The sequence below is a fragment of the Oryctolagus cuniculus genome, chromosome 2, assembly GCF_051225735.1.
Source record: "Oryctolagus cuniculus isolate XC-2025 breed Fujian yellow rabbit chromosome 2, ASM5122573v1, whole genome shotgun sequence".
In the NCBI taxonomy this organism is placed as follows: Eukaryota; Metazoa; Chordata; class Mammalia; order Lagomorpha; family Leporidae; genus Oryctolagus; species Oryctolagus cuniculus.
In genome coordinates this window covers 5,719,479-5,736,935 of record NC_142868.1, presented here as the reverse complement: position 1 = coordinate 5,736,935, position 17,457 = coordinate 5,719,479, and the positions used below count along the sequence as shown (strand labels likewise).

Below are 17,457 nucleotides of genomic sequence, written 5' to 3'. Positions count from 1 at the left end.
CTAAGCAAGTAAGTCCAGGGATAACTGCTGAGAGGACATTGATTTCATCTGAGTTAGAATGTGTCCTTGAATGGAAATCTTAAGGACAATTGGAAAATTCAACAAAGAGCGAAGAAAAAAAAAAATAGGCAAACTTCTCATCTAAAAGACCACATGGAGAAAGACCTTGAATTTGAAAGGAGACTGGCCCTTTTGAGGAAATTAAAGGTCAGTACAGCATGAATTAGGGAGGAAGATTGGATAACCCTTTGGACACTGTCAAATAGCAACCAGACAGAGTTACAGTACACGGAAGTTCGTGCATAAGTTACACAGAAACACTGCACCTTTTTATGCACAAGACTTGAACATCTACCAATCATGGCATCCTTGAAGGGTGCTGCAGCCAATCATCCACAGATACCAAGAGACAGTGGTAGTAGGTTGGCGAAATTTACACTACAGCAGTAAATGAATATCATGGGAGTCAAGTTCTAATGCTGGTTCTGTTGGTTAAAAAAAAATGTGGCACAAAATCTCCCTCTTTTTGGGTGGTAGGGGAAACTGAAGCAGAGAGAGGTTAAACAGCTCATAGAACTGAGCTGTAGGACCAAGAACAAAGCCCAGAGGTGTTCATAACAACACACCGTGAATGGAGATGCAACCATCAGTAGATTCAACAATAGTACATGTCACCATGCATATATTCTTAGTCAAAAAAATTGTCACTTATGTGTGTGTGTTCTACACACTGTAACCAGCATCATTTGTATTGTATGATCTTTATTTTCCTGTTTTTCCTTGTACTTGCTTTCTCACTTTTCTCCTATATCCGTGTATTAATTTTATAATAGTAGTTTCTCCCAATATATACTTAGAAGTGATATTTAAAAAGAAAGGAAAGGGGAAAGGTGAGATTTCTTTCTCCAGTTGTTTTAGAAGGAAGGAAGAACTTGATGTGAATAAATTAAAGGGATTCCAAGAGAGTCAGAGGATATGAAGACAAGTGGATGCAGGTCAGTGACATAAAAAGAAGAGGGAGGGAGGAGAACACAGGAGGAAGAAGCAAAACTTGTCCATCCAAAATCCAGGTCTCTTGGTGACAAAAGAAGAAGAAAAAAAAAAAAAAGATCAGACCACTGCCTTGGAGAAATCCCCCTTTGACACATGTAGATGTGGAGATCTAAGCTCAGAGGCAGCTCCCCCAAGACCACAAGAAGCAAAGAGAGCTGCTCCTAGAGGACTGGCCACTGCAGACTGGAAAGGGTGGGGGCCCTGGGGCAGGAAGGCCTGGGCTTACCACCACCACAGTCACTTGCACAGAAAAGTCAGGGATGACTCCAAAGTCACTCTCCACGCTGGGAGTCATCCCCACACTCAGCACTTCCCTGAAGGTTAAAGTACAAGAGCAGCTAAAATCAATCTGCCTGCTCTGGGCTGAGTCACAAGCATTGGCTCCCTGTCGCAGTCCAGAGGTCTCCTTTCCCGTTGGGTTTGAACCCTCACCCCTGCAATACAACAGCCTTAAACATCTGAGTGGGAGCTTGAGTCATGATGGACAGGGGATTGGGCCAACAGGAGGAGGGGCTTGGTTAAGGAGGCACATGTCTATCTCTGTCCCTCCACCTCTGTCACCATCTCTCCCCCTCTGTCTTAGACACAGCATGTTTGCCTGCCCATGAACACACGGAGTACAATACCTGTCTGGCACTCTTCAGTTCCAAAGATACTGAATGTTCTCATGGAGTCTAAAGGGAACAGCCAATAGAAAGACAGAAACAGCACAGAAGAGCCAAGCTCAGTGTGGCAGCAGGGGAAAGATCAAACACATATTGTTGCAATAACCTCGGGTTGCAGCCCCCTGTCTTGCTGCCTCCACTCTCCTTTATATCTGGGGGTAAAAACTGTGTTCCCAATCACAGTACTAAGATGGTTTTTCTTTGTATTTCCCAGTAAACCTGATGCAATTTGTTCTTCTTGGAAACTATCATGAAAGACATCCCAGACTGCTTGGCCTCATAGTCAGTGGAGGTGAAGGAAGGAACTCTGAGCCCAGCACGGTTCCCATCAGCTGGTTTGCAGATGTTGGACTGATCACTTCCCCCTCTGCAGCCTGCTTCACAGCCACGGCACACGTAGTTATAGCCGAGTTCCCACAGCCCAGAGCTTGTTCCTCTAAACGCTAGTCATCAAAATTCTGCAGAACAGATTTGCTGTTTCCTTACCAAATAATACAGAGCACGACAAACTCTCTCTCTCTCTTGCAATTCACAATGCTTATTAATATTTTGAAAGTCTGCAGGAATTATGCTGTGTTTTCTATCCAACAGGCTAAACAAAACCACTTGACGCTAGGTCACCTCTCTTCATGATGTCTATTATTTTACATGTCCTAAGATTAGGGCCCAGCAGAACTCATCAGTGTTTACCTGTTCCAGCACCTACTGATGTCCCTCCAGCTCTCATGCTCAGGGTTCTTTAAATGATATACATTTGGGGGCCCACATTGTGGTGCAGCATGTTAAGCTGCTGCCTATGACACCAGCATCTCACATGGGTGCCCATTCAAGTTTCTGCAGTTCCATTTTCAATCCAACTCCCTGCTAATGACCCTGGAAAGACAGTGGAAGATGGCCCAAGTACTTGGGCCCATTGCACCCACATGGCAGACCTGGGTGGAGTTCCTGACTCATGGTTTTGGCCTAGCCCATCCCCAGCAATTGTTGCCATTAGGGGACTGAACCACAAGGTGGACGATTAGTCTGTTTATCTTTCTTTCTCTCCCTCTATCTTTCAAATAAATATAGATAGACAGATACATGGATAAATCTCTTTTTAAAATGATGTAAATTTAAACTACTGAGACTTAAGAGGCACCAAGGGCCATGTTCCACACTGCCAGCTGCTTTGGCCACAGAAACATTCTCACTTCACAGGGATTTATGGCTTAGGCATGCCTCACACTTCAGGTTAAGCACACACCTTGTTACCTCTAACATTTGACACATATCCTTGCCCTCATTTCTCTGCACTTCTTACCCTTTAAGTCTAGACTTTTTGTCCTTGCATGGGGTCCACAGAAGGGATTCCAGGCTGGAGCTGACCTTCTATATCAACAGTATTTTCCACCATCTGAGTTTTTCCACATTGAATTGAAATTGCTTATTAATTTGCCTCTAGGAGTTTTCAGCGGTCAGGCACAAATGTTTAAAGCATTACTTATGTACCTGATACTTTTAAGTAATTCCTAAAATTAATTTTAATTTTAGATATTGCCATTTATAATCTAATTCATTTAAATATTCTAATGTGTCTGACATCATCTACAGTATCCAATGAAGTAGAAACTGGCCCTACATCTGATTTACAGGTGAAGAACCTGAGGCTTAGAAATGTATATTGGTGCTACCTACATCCAGACCACCATGAGGTTAGGAACTGAAATTCGAACCCAGTCAGACTCCAGAACTTATACCAAAATCACCATATTATGCTTGACTAATTCAATGGTACTTCAAAATGCTCATGGAAAATGGAATTAAAAGATAATGTGCAGTTCTGTGAATATTTTGAAGATCGCTCAAGTGTGTTGAAAGAAAAGGGAGCAAAGATTTATTGAAGGAACATTTGAAAAGAGAGCTGATTCTCTGATTCTGCATTCTTTAAGTCTTGGAGCTAATGGCTCCTTAATGCTCTCCAACCCAAAAATCTACCTTAAGTCAAGGAGCTCATGAAGCCAATCAACTGAGTTAATTAAGTAAAAGGGAGGCTCATTTTCTGGAATGAGAACTGTATACAATGTAGATCATTTTGTTTGCATTTCCACAGCTTTATTGAGGTATCACTTACTGTTGTAGACTGTGTGTCTGTGTCCCCCTGAAATGCAGATGCTGAAGCCCCAGCTTAGTCCATTTGTGCTGCTATAACAGAGTGCCTGATACGTGGTAATTCATTATTAGTAGAAAGTCTAAGTTCAAAGCATTGGAGGTATGCTCTGGTGAAGGCCTGGTCTCCGCCTCCAAGATGGCACCTTGATCTCCTGTGGCAGAAGGTGGAAGGGCAAAACGGGGCTTGCTGGTTCCCTTCAGCCCTTGTAGAAGGGCACTAGTGCATGCAGGAGGACAACTGCTCCCAAAGACCACACCTCTTACTGTTGTGGTGGGGATTACGGCTCAATCCGAATTTTGAAGGAGACACAAGTATTCAAACCGTAGCAAGCCCTAATCCTCAATACGATAGTATTTTGAGGGTGCAGAAGGGCTTTGGAGGTAGTTGGATTAGGATGAGGTCTTATATGTGGCACCCCTGCGGTGGGACTGGTGAAGGGAATGGCTGTCTCACTCTCTCATCACCACGGGAGTACACAGCAAGGAAGCAGCTGTCTGTAAACCAGGAGGGGAGCCATACCACGCTTGAACCCTGACCTTAGACTTCCAAACTCCAAACTGTGAGAAATGCAGGTTGGTTGGTTGATTATGCCAGTAAGTCCATATAATCCTCCATTACATTATCCCAAGCAGACTGATATTTACATAATAAAGATCAGTGAATTATTAGTTCAAATAAATGCATTTGCTAGTAGAGATCTAGCTTGCGTTTGTACTGCCTTTACCTTCAGCAGATCAATGCAGCAATGAGTGTTTTTTTTTTTTTGTGAGCCAAATTTTTATTTGTTCATTTCTTACATTTGAAGTATTCTTCGATGATATCCTTGGCCTGAGATAGTCCCTAACCACTACACAGCTGCAACCAACCATTTTATGGGGTTTCCCTTCTTGGTCAGTTTTGCAGAGGCTCACTCATTCCTCAGGTTTCTTGTTGTCATCAACCTTAATTAGGTTGATTTATTGTTCAGCACAAAGGGACTCCACCAACTTGACATACATAGGCTCATCATGGTTCGATGCAAGCAGACAAAGATGGGCTTGTCGCTTCTTTAAGGCTTTGACAGCTTCACGGAGTCTGCATGCTAGGTTATCATGAATGAGGGCCATCTTCAGCACCTCTTGTAAAGCAGTATTAACATTCATTACACCTCCAGCAGAAATCTAGCCAAAGTGGTGGAGACACCTCTGCCTCAGTGTGAGGATCGCTGTCTGCCTTCCACTGTTTCAATCAAGGTAGAGCAAAGACCTTCTTTCTTGGTCTGGATTACAGTTAGCCATGGGCTACGATAGCCAGTCTTGCTTCTTCATGAATTGTAAACTCTTTTACGTCTTTAGATGAACCCAAGAATGAAGAGAGTAACATAATTCCAAGGAAAAAACAGAGGGTTGAAAAGCAGTTGACCCAAGTTTGCCTCCCAACATCACCTCAAGCCTCAATTTCCCACATCTGTGCAATGGGAATAATTCCTTTTACAAGCCCGTGTTCCAGGGGCCCTTTGCAATCTAGATGGCATTTACCAAATAAAGGCACAGAGAACTCAAAGGCATTTAAGTATTTTCTGCTCCCTGAAATCTTTGATGCCTAGATTTTAAGGACTCAAATTTCCAACATGAAAGCATTTTCACTCCTTGTCCCTAAGCAGTCATTGTTCCAAAACCACTTGCTTTTACATCCTAGACTGCAAGTACCAAGGCCTGTTTTGCTCGATGAAAGAGAGATTTGAGAACCATTTAACAGTGTACATTTTCTCAGCATCACAATCACGGAAATACCTGGGCTGCATGGCTCAGTGCTGATCCTCGGTGAAAATGTGCAGAGTGTTCAATTACCCTTGGAATTGTTCATCTCTTACCTGTGGAGCCCCAGCATCTAATCACAGGACAATAGGCTGCAGTTGGGAAATTTTTCACTGCATACAAAGAAAGTTCACGGAGAAGCCACGGGCCCCAGAGCCCTCGCAGAAAGTGAGTTGTCCCTCATTTTTCGGTGTATGCATCATCCATTTCTTGTCAGTTTATTCTTAACACTCCCTGGAAAGGAGAAAGTGATTATAAACCTGACATAGTTCTAGAGAATCTAAGGGTAGAAGGTATTCAAGGGCTCACATCTGAGGGTCCTAACTGGATCTGGTAGGATCCAGACACGGGTCACATTTTGGGCAACATGTATATTTATCAGAGTACTCATCGATGCAAAGGAGACCCACTGGGTCCCAAAACGGCAAAGCCTCCCTGGCACTTACCTTTCTGGGGCCGAGTTACAGACTTACTCATCCACTCCTCAACCCATAAAGATTCAATATATGCCAACTCTCTGCCTGGAACTGTGTTTGGGGCTAGGCTTCTAAGCCAAACTAGACATAGTACTTGCCTTCAAGAATCTCCCCATTTCTTGATACATTGCCACTATTCCACCCGCAACAAGATGAAAGCAACCATAGTTCTCTGAGAGTGAAGTCACTGCTCGACTCTGGGGACTGCTTGATGGGTAATTCTCGGGCACTGATGTCAACATGGTGCTAAAGTCCTGCTTTAAAGGGTAAACCAGCTGGTTCCAATGGGAGAGCCTCCCAGTAGAACAGTGCATCCCAGGATTGCAGGTGCAGTGGCTATTGCCCGAGGAGATGGTGAGAGCATACAACTTCCACGTTCAAAATCACGGCACTCATTTTCACAAGAAGTGCCCGTGAGGAGAGGGGTAGGTCTGGGAAGACGGGGTGTTCGTGCTCACTCCCTTCCTTTCTCTTAATACATGGATTCTCACTTGGCTGTGAAGACCAACGGAAGGAAAGAGGGTCAGGCTGTATGTTTCCCATGTTCCTGTGTGAAAAGAAAGCCAAGGCTGGTTACTAAGGCTCCCTCTTTCTGTGTTATTGAGAATCCATCAGAGAATATTCAGACAGAACCCCATGGGCTTTGAGCAGAGCAGGAATAAGGCTAGCACATAGCTGCCACTCTGTGGGGAGCAACTCGGACTAGACTAAGTTACTGGAATTAAGACTTATTCTATGCATCTGTTCTCCCACAATATGGCGCTGAGAAGGGAGTAAACAACTTCTACGCAGCTGCCTCTCACCAACTTGAGTGATGAGCTGCAGGAGTTGATCCTGCTCCTGATTGGAGGAGAGCAGCGTACTCGGCGTGTGGGTAGCAGAGTTGGGATTGGTGGAAGAGGACTATAAAGGAGGAGAGGGACAACATGCACCAGGAACATCCGGATAACATCTGAGCAGCTCCCGAGAGAGCCGGCCGGCGGTGTGCCGCTCCCCCGCGGAAGTGGGGAAAGTGGCAGGGGGCACCGCCCTTCCACAGAGGTGGAAGGGTCGGCAGCCAACCCGGGAAGGACCAGCAGCAAACCCGGGAAGGGCCGAGCAGACGAAAGAACAGCGCAGGGTCCTGTGTCATTCCTCCGCGAGTGGGGGAGCGACACCACTCACCACCTGTGGCTGAGGCAGGATGCTGCAGCTCCTGCAGTTTCTTCACTTGCAAAATGAAAACAAGAATGCCAGCTCCAAGGCAGGCACTGGCCTAGTAGAGGAGATGGCAGCTGGGGTGCTCATATCCCACATCAGAGTGCCTGGGTTTGAGTCTCAGCTCTGCTCTGAATTCCAGCTTCCTGGTAAAGCACACCCTGGGGGCAGCAGGTAGTTGCTCAAGTAGTTTGGTTCCTGCCACTCATGTGGGAGACCTGGGTTAGGTTCCTGGGTTCCAGCTTTGACTTGGTCCAGCTCCAGCTGTTGTGAGCATATGGGGAGAGGACCAGTAGATCGGAGCTTTCACTCTCTCTCTCTCTTTCTCTCTCTCTAAGTAAATAAATACAATTTTTGTTTTAAATAAAGAATGTTACCTCCACAAAGCAGTACATTCCTTAAAATGCCATGTGTGAATCACATGTCACACCATACACTAAACACCTTTTAGTTTGTTGTGTTTGTGTATTTCTTGAGGATCAGAGACCTACCATCAACTCATTCTTATTGCTACAATTCCTTTTTCCTTTCCCTTTTACCTTTCTTTTCTCTTCCAACAGCAACACACACACACACACACACACACACACACACACACTTTCCTGTGTTTCTAGCAGAAACTAAGTTAATTGTAATAACCAATTAGCAAGGTCATTGTCACCACAGAGTGGCCAAGGTGCTCCATGAGGTATTTTCACCCAGAACATTTCATTTCATTTCCAACAAGCTATTGACCACATCATTACACTGAAACACAGGCCCAGAGACCCCATCTGTCTCCCATTGATGCCTTTTCCGGATTTGCCAGCAGCAGTTCAAGGAGTCCAGCTGATTTAAGAACACAGAGCTCCTGAGACCAGGGTGAGTTTATTTTTCTAAGAGGTGATTACTATGCTTAACTCCAATTTAGCGTGAAAAGACTCCAGCTAGTGCCTTCAGAGAGAGTCAAGCGTTGTTAGCATGAATTACAGCACAGGGCCCGTGGGTGTTCCCTTACTGGAAGGACATGTGTCAGCCAGTGTCCACCAATGAGAGCAGCTGATGGAGGGAATGCAGAGCCACGCGTGGCTTCTCTGGGGGCAAAACCAGAGCCCGAGACCCCCGAGGACTGCTCCAAGCGAAAGGACGCTGCGGATGCTGCTGTTCTCCCTAGCCTTCTTGTAAAAACAAGTCAATTCAGGCATTCTTTAGGTGTCACATAGTTCACCCATTTCAAAGTCTACCATTCAGTGACATTTTAGCAAATTTATCAAGTAGTTTTAGAGCATTTCAATCACTCCGGTAAGATTTCTCATGCTCAGTAATAATCCCAGTTTCCCCACCCCCACCACAGTCCCAAGTATCCCCTAACCTAGTTTTTGCCTCTATAGATTTGCCTATTCTGGTCATTTCATGTAAGTGGAATCACACGAAATATAGTCTCTTGTGTCTGTCTTCTTTCACTTAACACAATGTTGTGGAGGCTGGTTGATGTTGTAGCAGGTGTAATAGTTCTTTTTTTTTTTTTTTTTTTTGCTAAATCGTGTTCCAAAGCATGAATACACTCCATTTTGTCTATCACCAGTTGAAGAACATTTAGATTGTTTTCCAATTAGGGCTCTTACAAATAATTACTGCTAAGAACATGCATGTACAACTCTTCTTATAGACAAACATTTTAGTTTCTCTTGGATAACCAAGAGAGAAATGGCTGGGTTGCATGGCGCATTCCTGTAGAACCGTTTACGGAACCCTCCACAGTCTGGATTCTGTGCTACAGGCTCATTTGCTGCTTGCTCCCCAATGCAAATGTTATTTATCTGATTTGGCCATCGAACCTGCTCCCTTCCCTCCCTAGAACCCGAGAGGAAAAGAAAAACAAAGGCTCTCCTTTCTCATCTGACTGAACTACAGGAAGAGAAGTCAAGAGTGGGAACCACAAAGCAGGCAGCCCCAGAAGCAATACAGTCCTCTTCTCCTCTTTTCTGTTCACATGGTACACAGAAAACTACCTAACAGTACAGGTACTGGAAAGTCAAACCATAAGCTTTAAGAAGTTGGCTTGACTCAAGAACCACTAGTTAAAGTCTTGATTTCTAGTATTGTGATCAAAGGTTAACTATTATCTATTTGCAATTCAATTTAGCAGAGAGTTTGTAGTATCTACCAAATGCCTGGCACAGGAAAAGATGGAAGTGGGGAAGAAACTTCAGAGGAGCCAATCGTAGCTTCACTGAGAAGAAATCCAAACCTGACAGTTACACAGCATGTTCCAGGTCATTAGGGGATTTGGGGGCTTTTCTCCCTTTTTGCCCACATCAGTTCTCATTGACAGATTTGTGGGGAGCAATCCGGACTGGACTGAGTTACTGGAATTAGGACTTATTCTATGCATCTGCTCTCCCACAATATGGCGCTGGGAGAGAAGTAAACAGCTTCCGCACAGCTGCCTCCAGTTCAACCAATAAACTGTAGGACTTGCTCCTGATTGGAGGAGAGCAGCGTACTCGGCGTGTGGGCAGCCGAGTTAGGATTGGCGGAGGAGGACTATAAAGGAGGAGAGAGACGGCATGCACCGGGAACATCTATGGGGAACATCTAAGGGAACCCGTGCAGCCCCCGAGAGAACCGGCCGGCGGTGTGCCGCTCCCCTGCGGAAGTGGGGAATGTGGCCAGGGGGAACTGCCCTTCCACGGAGGTGGAAGGGATAGTAGCCAACCCGGGAAGAACCAGCAGCAAACCCGGGGAGGGCCGAGCAGACGAAAGAACAGTGCAGGGTCCTGTGTCGTTCCTCCACGAAGACGGGGAGCGACATAATGGTGCCGTGACTCGGATAGGAAACCTAGGTCGGATAGCAAACTTAAGAGGGAAGAAACGGGAAGAACTGGGAAATTACCGGAGAGAGAGACTAGCAAACAGCCTAGGGAAAAGCCGGACGAAAAGGGTGCCGGAAGAAGCTATTGAAAGCCTAGGCATAGACTCAGATACGGACTACGGGGGGAAGCTGGGAGAAATCTCTAAGGTCGAAAGTGAAAGTGAAAGCTAGAACAAACAGACTCGGATACGGACTGTGGGGAGAGGCCAGGAGAAATGAGGGAGGAATATTGTTGGAAGAAAACTTAGGGAAACATACCGGGTAGAGAAAAGTGTTAGGGAAATTGAAGCCGCGGGGGGCAGGCCGAGGCGGATACGAAAGCCACTTTGGGGTTCTCAAGTTAGCCCGGGAATGGGGGGCGAAAAGTTGAAACCAGAAGCTGAAACGTGAGCCAGATTGGGATCCGTCTGATTAGCCCGGGGAGCAAAGGACGGGAAGCCAAATCATGGGGCGGAGACGTATGCTGGGTTGAATTCGCCAGGCTAGCCCGGGGAACTTAGATTGAATGCTAGTGGCGGACACGTAAGCTACGCTGTGTTACTCGCGGAAGCCGCCGCGTGCAGAGAGAGCACGGGGCGTGAATAGATAGGGAACGGGGCTGGCGCGAGGCCGTGGTGCAGACGCGAAGGGCGTGGAGACCGCGGAGCGCGCGAAGCCAAGCCGCGCAAAGCCGGGAAGCTGCGCAGATGAAAGAGGCGCGGGCTGAAGCGGCGCAGCCGGGAAGCCGCGGGGATAAGAGAAACAGAAGTTTAGAAATGGAATGAGAGCGGGAAGCTGCAGGGATAAGAGAAATAGAAGTTTAGAAATAAAATGAGAGAAATAAGAATGCTGGGAGATAGAAGTAAAATGGGAGAAATAGGAATGCCCGGAGATAGAGAAATAGAGAAATAGAAAGGCCTCCCCTCAACATGGCAACGAGAAAGTTTGGATTCGGTCTGCCTGATTAAGTGAGGCGATGAGCACGATGAGCACCTGCGGGCAGCTAGCAGCTTATGCGCCGCAGGTCACCGAAGACAGGCACGAATTAACATCAGTAAGGCTTCCCCACAATACAACAATGAGAAAGCTTGGATTCGGTCTGCCTAATTAAGGCGGTAAGCGCCAGCAAGCAGCTCGACCAGAGTATGAGCTGCAGGTCACCGAAGATAGGCACGAACCAACACTAATAAGTCTCCCCCACAATACGGCAATGAGAAGGCTTGGATTCGGTTTGCCTGATAGGTTTTGTAAGCACCTGCAGGCAGTTCTAGCAGAGCAGAGCATGCGCTGCAGGGCACCGAACACAGGCACGCATCAGCGCCTAAAAACCTCCTCACAACATGGCGAAGAGAGGACCCGGATTCGGTTTGCCTGATTGATAGGACTTGTAAGAGCCTGTGGCAACTCTAGCAAGTAGAGCAGAGTGTGTGCCGCGGGACACCGAAGACAGGCGCGTATCAACGCCAAAAAATAAAAAGAAAGGGGGATCTGTGGGGAGCAATCCAGACTGGACTGAGTTACTGGAATTAGGACTTATTCTATGCATCTGCTCTCCCACAATATGGCGCTGGGAGAGAAGTAAACATCTTCCGCACAGCTGCCTCCAGTTCAACCAATAAACTGTAGGACTTGCTCCTGATTGGAGGAGAGCAGTGTACTCGGCGTGTGGGCAGCCGAGTTAGGATTGGCGGAGGAGGACTATAAAGGAGGAGAGAGACGGCATGCACCGGGAACATCTATGGGGAACATCTAAGGGAACCCGTGCAGCCCCCGAGAGAACCGGCCGGCGGTGTGCCGCTCCCCCGCGGAAGTGGGGAAAGTGGCCAGGGGGAACCGCCCTTCCACGGAGGTGGAAGGGATAGTAGCCAACCCGGGAAGAACCAGCAGCAAACCCGGGGAGGGCCGAGCAGACGAAAGAACAGCGCAGGGTCCTGTGTCGTTCCTCCACGAAGACGGGGAGTGACAAGATTCTTCTATGGGGAAAAGAGAAAACGATAATTGAACTTGAATCTGCTCTAGGTTCATAGCTCCTCCAGCTCTAACAAACAGATTCAGGGCAGTTGAACTTGGAGGACAGCAAAACAAATGTTGACAATGTTGGTAGATTAGGGAAAGGATAAGGAGGCCCCATAATTTACATACACGTTGGTATGAGGCTTAGTCCTAAGGAATTTTGTTCCTCTCATGCTTCCAACCTTGAGAGGAGAAAAGAATGAACTTCTACTGCACATCCAAGACCCTCAGCTCATCTTCTGAGACATTGTTATTCCCACTTCAGAAATGAGAAACATGTGGCTCAAAGAGTACAACCAGTGCCACAGGCCACCAGCCCTGGAGCTAATCCTGAATGTGCTATGCACCAGCTGGATCTGGCTCCCAAGCTGAGCTCATTCACCACAGGACACTGTACATGGCAGCATTTCAAGGTGGATCAGCCAGTGGTGCTCTGGACAATGTTGGAAAATAGATAACAAATAACTCTCCGGGAGAACAAAGTCTGCATACAAACACACAGGTATATAGATACATACGTGTGTGTATAAATCTGGTATAATTTTACTGATATAAAGCATGTATAATACACAATTTACAAATAATGAAATATACAGTATTCTTTATTGGAAATTCCATGCAGCCAATTGATTCTCACCAAACGATTTCATTGATTTTTCCAGAACTCTCATATCCTTAGCAAATCTGTAGAGTGCAATTGACAAATGAGTAAAGCTAGGTCTGGCATCAATTTTTCCTCACCAATGTAAGAGAAAAAGTGTTGCCTTTACTAGAATGATAAAATGAAAGTGAAATTACATGGAAGCATGCCAGAGCTTCACCTGTTCATCAGGGATGTAAGCAAATTTCTTTGCTGAGTCGGGTAACAGTGGTGAATGTCAGAAGAATGTCTCAGTTTCTGTGCTACTCATGGTGTTGTAGATGCAGATATGACTCTTTGAAATTAAATCTGCTTTAACATTACTTCCACGATTTTCTTACGTCCAGTCCATCAACAAAAAACCCAAACCGTGACTTGTACCATGTGCCAATTCCTATGGTGTAAACAGTGCCATGAAGGCCAATGTCAGGCTACCACTGTGAAGCACAGTTGTCACCAAACTTAGACACAAATCACATCAAGACCACAGATTACAGCACAGTGTCATAAAGTAGGAAGTGATTGCCTTTACCTTTGCCTTTATTTTTAATTAATTATTTTTATTTATTTGAAAGGTAGAGTTGTGGGGGTGGATATCTTCCAACTACTGGTTCACTTCCCAAATACCTGCAACATCCAGGGTCAGGGAGGCCAAAGCCAGGAACCTGGACACAGTCCAGGTCTCCCACATGGATGGACATGAACTAAATACCTGAGCCATCACCTGTGCCCTCCCAGAGTGCTCATTAGCAGGAATGCTATATTGGAAGCAGAAGTGGGATTCAAAACCTGGCATTCTGAGAAGGGACACAGGTATCCCTAACAGCTTGACCCCACTGTATCACAGTGGTCACTCCTACCTTCGATTTTAATATAACATATTAAATTGTAATTTTATGTAATGTATCCATAATGACTATTCAACAACTGGCCTGCAAAATTCCTGAAGTCTGAATGAAGAAACCAGCTGTGCTGTGCGAGTAGGAGTTGGCTGCAGCCCAACACAGATAACCACATGGGAGCTGGCTCCACCTAGCCCCTGCTCACCTGCCTCCTCCCATGAGGACAGAGGCTGAAGTCCTTCTTTACTGACTTCCTGTTGAAAGATTTGAGGCTTCAGTTGAACACTGCCCTTTGCTAGTTGATCTTGGGAAAGGGATTTGGCCTCAGAGACTCACTTACTTATTTGCAAGTGGGGATGCCGCATCTTTAGCAGGACATCATGGTGAGAACTGATGAAGTGGCAACCGTGACAACACAGAGAATCTGCTCAGGAGCTGTGAGATTCACCTTCGCCTGCCTCATCTTCACTTCTGGTTGTCTGTGCCTGGCATGGTGCATGATGAGTTCACCAGCCCTCATTCCATCTCCCAACTTCTGTCATTACTGTGCCCAGAACTGCCAGCAACCAGGTGACCTCTCTGATTAGGAGAGTGGGTGCTCACAGGAAGTAAGAACAACAAAGTGTTCTGTGGGTTAACTCAGTTGATCCTTGAGACAGTTGTATGAAGGAAGGACTGTTAGTAATGGCTTCATATTGCAAATGGGAAAAACAAATCCCAGAGGAATCTCATAAATCTTATCCAATTAAACGTGCACACAGCTCCCATGGCTTCGTACTGCAATGCAGACTCCTGTTGGTGGGGCCTGGGTGGTGCGTGGGATTCTGCATGTCTAGCCAGCTCTTCAATGACACTCCTGGTCCAGAGACCACGTTTTGACTGGCAAGGAGCAGGACCATCCAGGCTGTAAGCCAGACACTGCCACTTACTGGATTTCAAATCCCATGTTGTTAACCCCCCTGGCATCCAAACTTCTGGAAAAGAAAGGCTACAGAGGAGGGCTCCTGGGGACCCACGGGCATCACCAATGTCTACAGAACAAGGGAAGGGAACTCAGGTCTACTTAAGGGAACCAGGTCTCACGTAAGTGAGTCTGACATACTGGGTCACCAGCATTCTCTGTAATGAGAGAATCTGCCGTTATTTGGGCCACTCATCAATCTGTGAGAGGCCATCCTAGGATAGCTAATACTCCACAAAACCCCCTCCCAACACACTCCATGCAGAGGGGAGATTGATGTGAATTTAATCGCCTTCTCCATGGAAGTTTGGACCAGGAGAGTCTCTGCTCGTTCAAGCCACCTGAGTTATATTCCAGCTGGGAGACATTAGGATCTGAAAAGGGTCAGAGATTGCTCTCCCATTCTCCAGCCAGTGTGTGGTCATTGCTGGGGGCGGAACACGGAGCTCACTTGGTCAGGCCCTGGCTCTGTTTCCTCAGGAATCCTGAGCACAGATGTGGTCCATGCTCTAGGTGGGAAAGAACATCTCCAGCAGGCCAGTAAGGCAGAGGTAAGCAGTCAGATCCACTGTGCAGACTGAAACAGGAAAAGACATGGACTATCCGGAAACTTGCTTTTGTACTGGCTTCCGGAAGAACAGACAGTAAGCAGATACTAATTCTGTGGGCATAGTCGGGAAAGATGAAGTAGGAGACCCACAGAGTCAGCTATTGTTCCTAGGATGTTATCACCTTCCCCGCTCCTACCCTAGTCCTGGCTAGCGTCATGTCCTGCTCAAATCACTGCAACAGACCCCAAAGATCTCTGTGCTTCCACTTGATCCCTTCTCAGTCAATTTTCTGTTGCTATTAATGAAATGCCTGAAATTGAGTAACATATAAAAACAAGAATAGGAATTTATTTGCTCATGGTTCTAGAAGGCTGGGAAGTCCAAGACCATGCAACTGGCACCTGGTGAGGGCCTTCTGGTTGCATGACAACATGGCAGAGGTGTCACATGGTGAGACAGAGCAAGCATGCCTGCTGGGGTCTCTCTGCCCCTCCTTATAAAGCCACCATGAGGACCCCATCATCATGACCTCATTTAAACCTAAGGACCTCCTAAAGACCCTGTCTCCAACACTGTTCATTTGTGTCCTAAGTTCCCAGTATATGACCTTTGGAAGACACATACAATCACATCCCCCAAAGATCCATTTATTGTCCAGACTGCAATCAGAGAGATCCCATGGAAACCAGACTCTATCACTGTGCTCCTCTCTCTCCAAGACCCTGACATTGCTTCACATTCATTCGCGGCCAAAGTCTAAGGGCTCTTAGTGATTACAGGGCCTCACCACACCTGCCCTAATTCCCCAAATGTTCCTGAGCCCTCTTCCTCACCCACCCCTGCACCCACTCCACTTCAGCCCTGTGGGCCTCCTGTGGGCCAACTGCTTAGCCTCACCCCTGCACTCAGCCTTTAGCTCCAGGCTCTCCCGGACCTGGATTTACATCCTGCATATACCCCAATGGGTGCCCACGGTGCCTTCCCTGTGTTTCACCTTCTCACTGAGGCTTACCTTAAACACTCCATGGGTTTCTCACACCTGCCTGCCAACCTACCCACCTCGCACTCTGATCCTCTTGTTCTGCTCTACTGTTCCTGCAGATCACCTTACCCTCTGCTAACACGACTCACATATTCTAGATGCATCCTGGTTCCGTTACTGTCAGCCTTCTCTGTTCCATGGGCAGAGGTCCTTTTCTGTCCCAGGGGATGTAGGAATCTTTATGTAATTCACTGATGTATGCCCATACTGAGATTTCTGGCCTATGCCACATACTAGGGGAAAAATATGTTAATGATTTCTAGCCTAAATATTCATTGAGGCCATGTTCTATTCTAAGCAAATTTTCTAAGCATTTGCGTGTATTATCTCATTTAATTCTCACACTTTTCTCAAAATATAGCAAATCCTAAAGAGCCCCACTATACAATGATGCACTGAAGACTCCTGGGGAGGCACCAATGAGAGTATTATACTGATTGGCTCCAACTCTGCTTTCTGCCTTTGATTATCCTTTGATAAGTGCTTTGAAGAGCAGTATCAGCAGAAATTTGATAAGATAGATCTGCCTTGGCTCCAAGGTCCTCAGTGTGGGATAGTGACTGGGTTCAAAGGACAGCATCTTAACCCTGATGTAAATCTGGTATCCTGGCCACTGCATTTCCATGAAACCCAGCATGGAGCAAGAGAAAGAAACTCTCTGAGTCACGTAGGCCTCATATCAAATCCCACTCTGACACTCACAGCTGTGCAGCACAGGAAATACTCTTTGCTTCTCTGTGCTTCCCTCTCCACATCTGTAAAGTAGAAATAAAACTTGGCCTGTGAGGTGATCAGTGTGAATAACTGAAGAAAGTGGTTGCCACATGCTAAGTAAGATATTGTGTGAGTGCTTAGTATTTTTCACTAATCAATTTGTGCATTACCCTCTATTACCCTCTGCCTTAGGGACTGACTGCAAATCTGTGCTTCTTCTTCAGGGCCATCATGTGGGGCAGACCCCATAGTAGGGCTCAGCTCTGTCACTTTACAACCATCTGTGTTGAGCCCTTCCTATGGGTGGGACCTGGTCCTAAAGCCAGAGACGTGGACAGCCAATGAATGTCATTTTTTCACCAAGGGGTGCAGGAAGGTTACCTAAAGCCCCTCAGCAATCAGCTGCTGATAAAATGGGATGAGTTGGAACAGGAATGCTTGCATCACATGCTAATCTGTGACAGTTTTCACCTTGGGAATTGTGGGAATGGAGGGGGTAATTTATGTTATTTTCCTTGATTACAA

At 46.4% G+C, this 17,457-nt stretch overlaps 1 protein-coding gene and 1 pseudogene across 2 annotated transcripts in view; one reads left to right on the top strand and one right to left on the bottom strand.

Annotated features, from left to right (window-relative positions):
- CLNK (cytokine dependent hematopoietic cell linker) overlaps nucleotides 1-17,457 on the top strand; it is a 192,877-nt gene that overhangs the window by 71,010 nt on the left and 104,410 nt on the right. The window lies entirely within an intron of this gene.
- The window catches only part of LOC149127679 (small ribosomal subunit protein eS12 pseudogene), a 117,719-nt pseudogene continuing 104,077 nt past the window's right edge, over nucleotides 3,816-17,457 (bottom strand). The window contains exon 3 of the transcript XR_016229748.1: nucleotides 3,816-5,897. The product of XR_016229748.1 is annotated as a small ribosomal subunit protein eS12 pseudogene (transcript). The remainder of the gene's footprint in view (nucleotides 5,898-17,457) is intronic.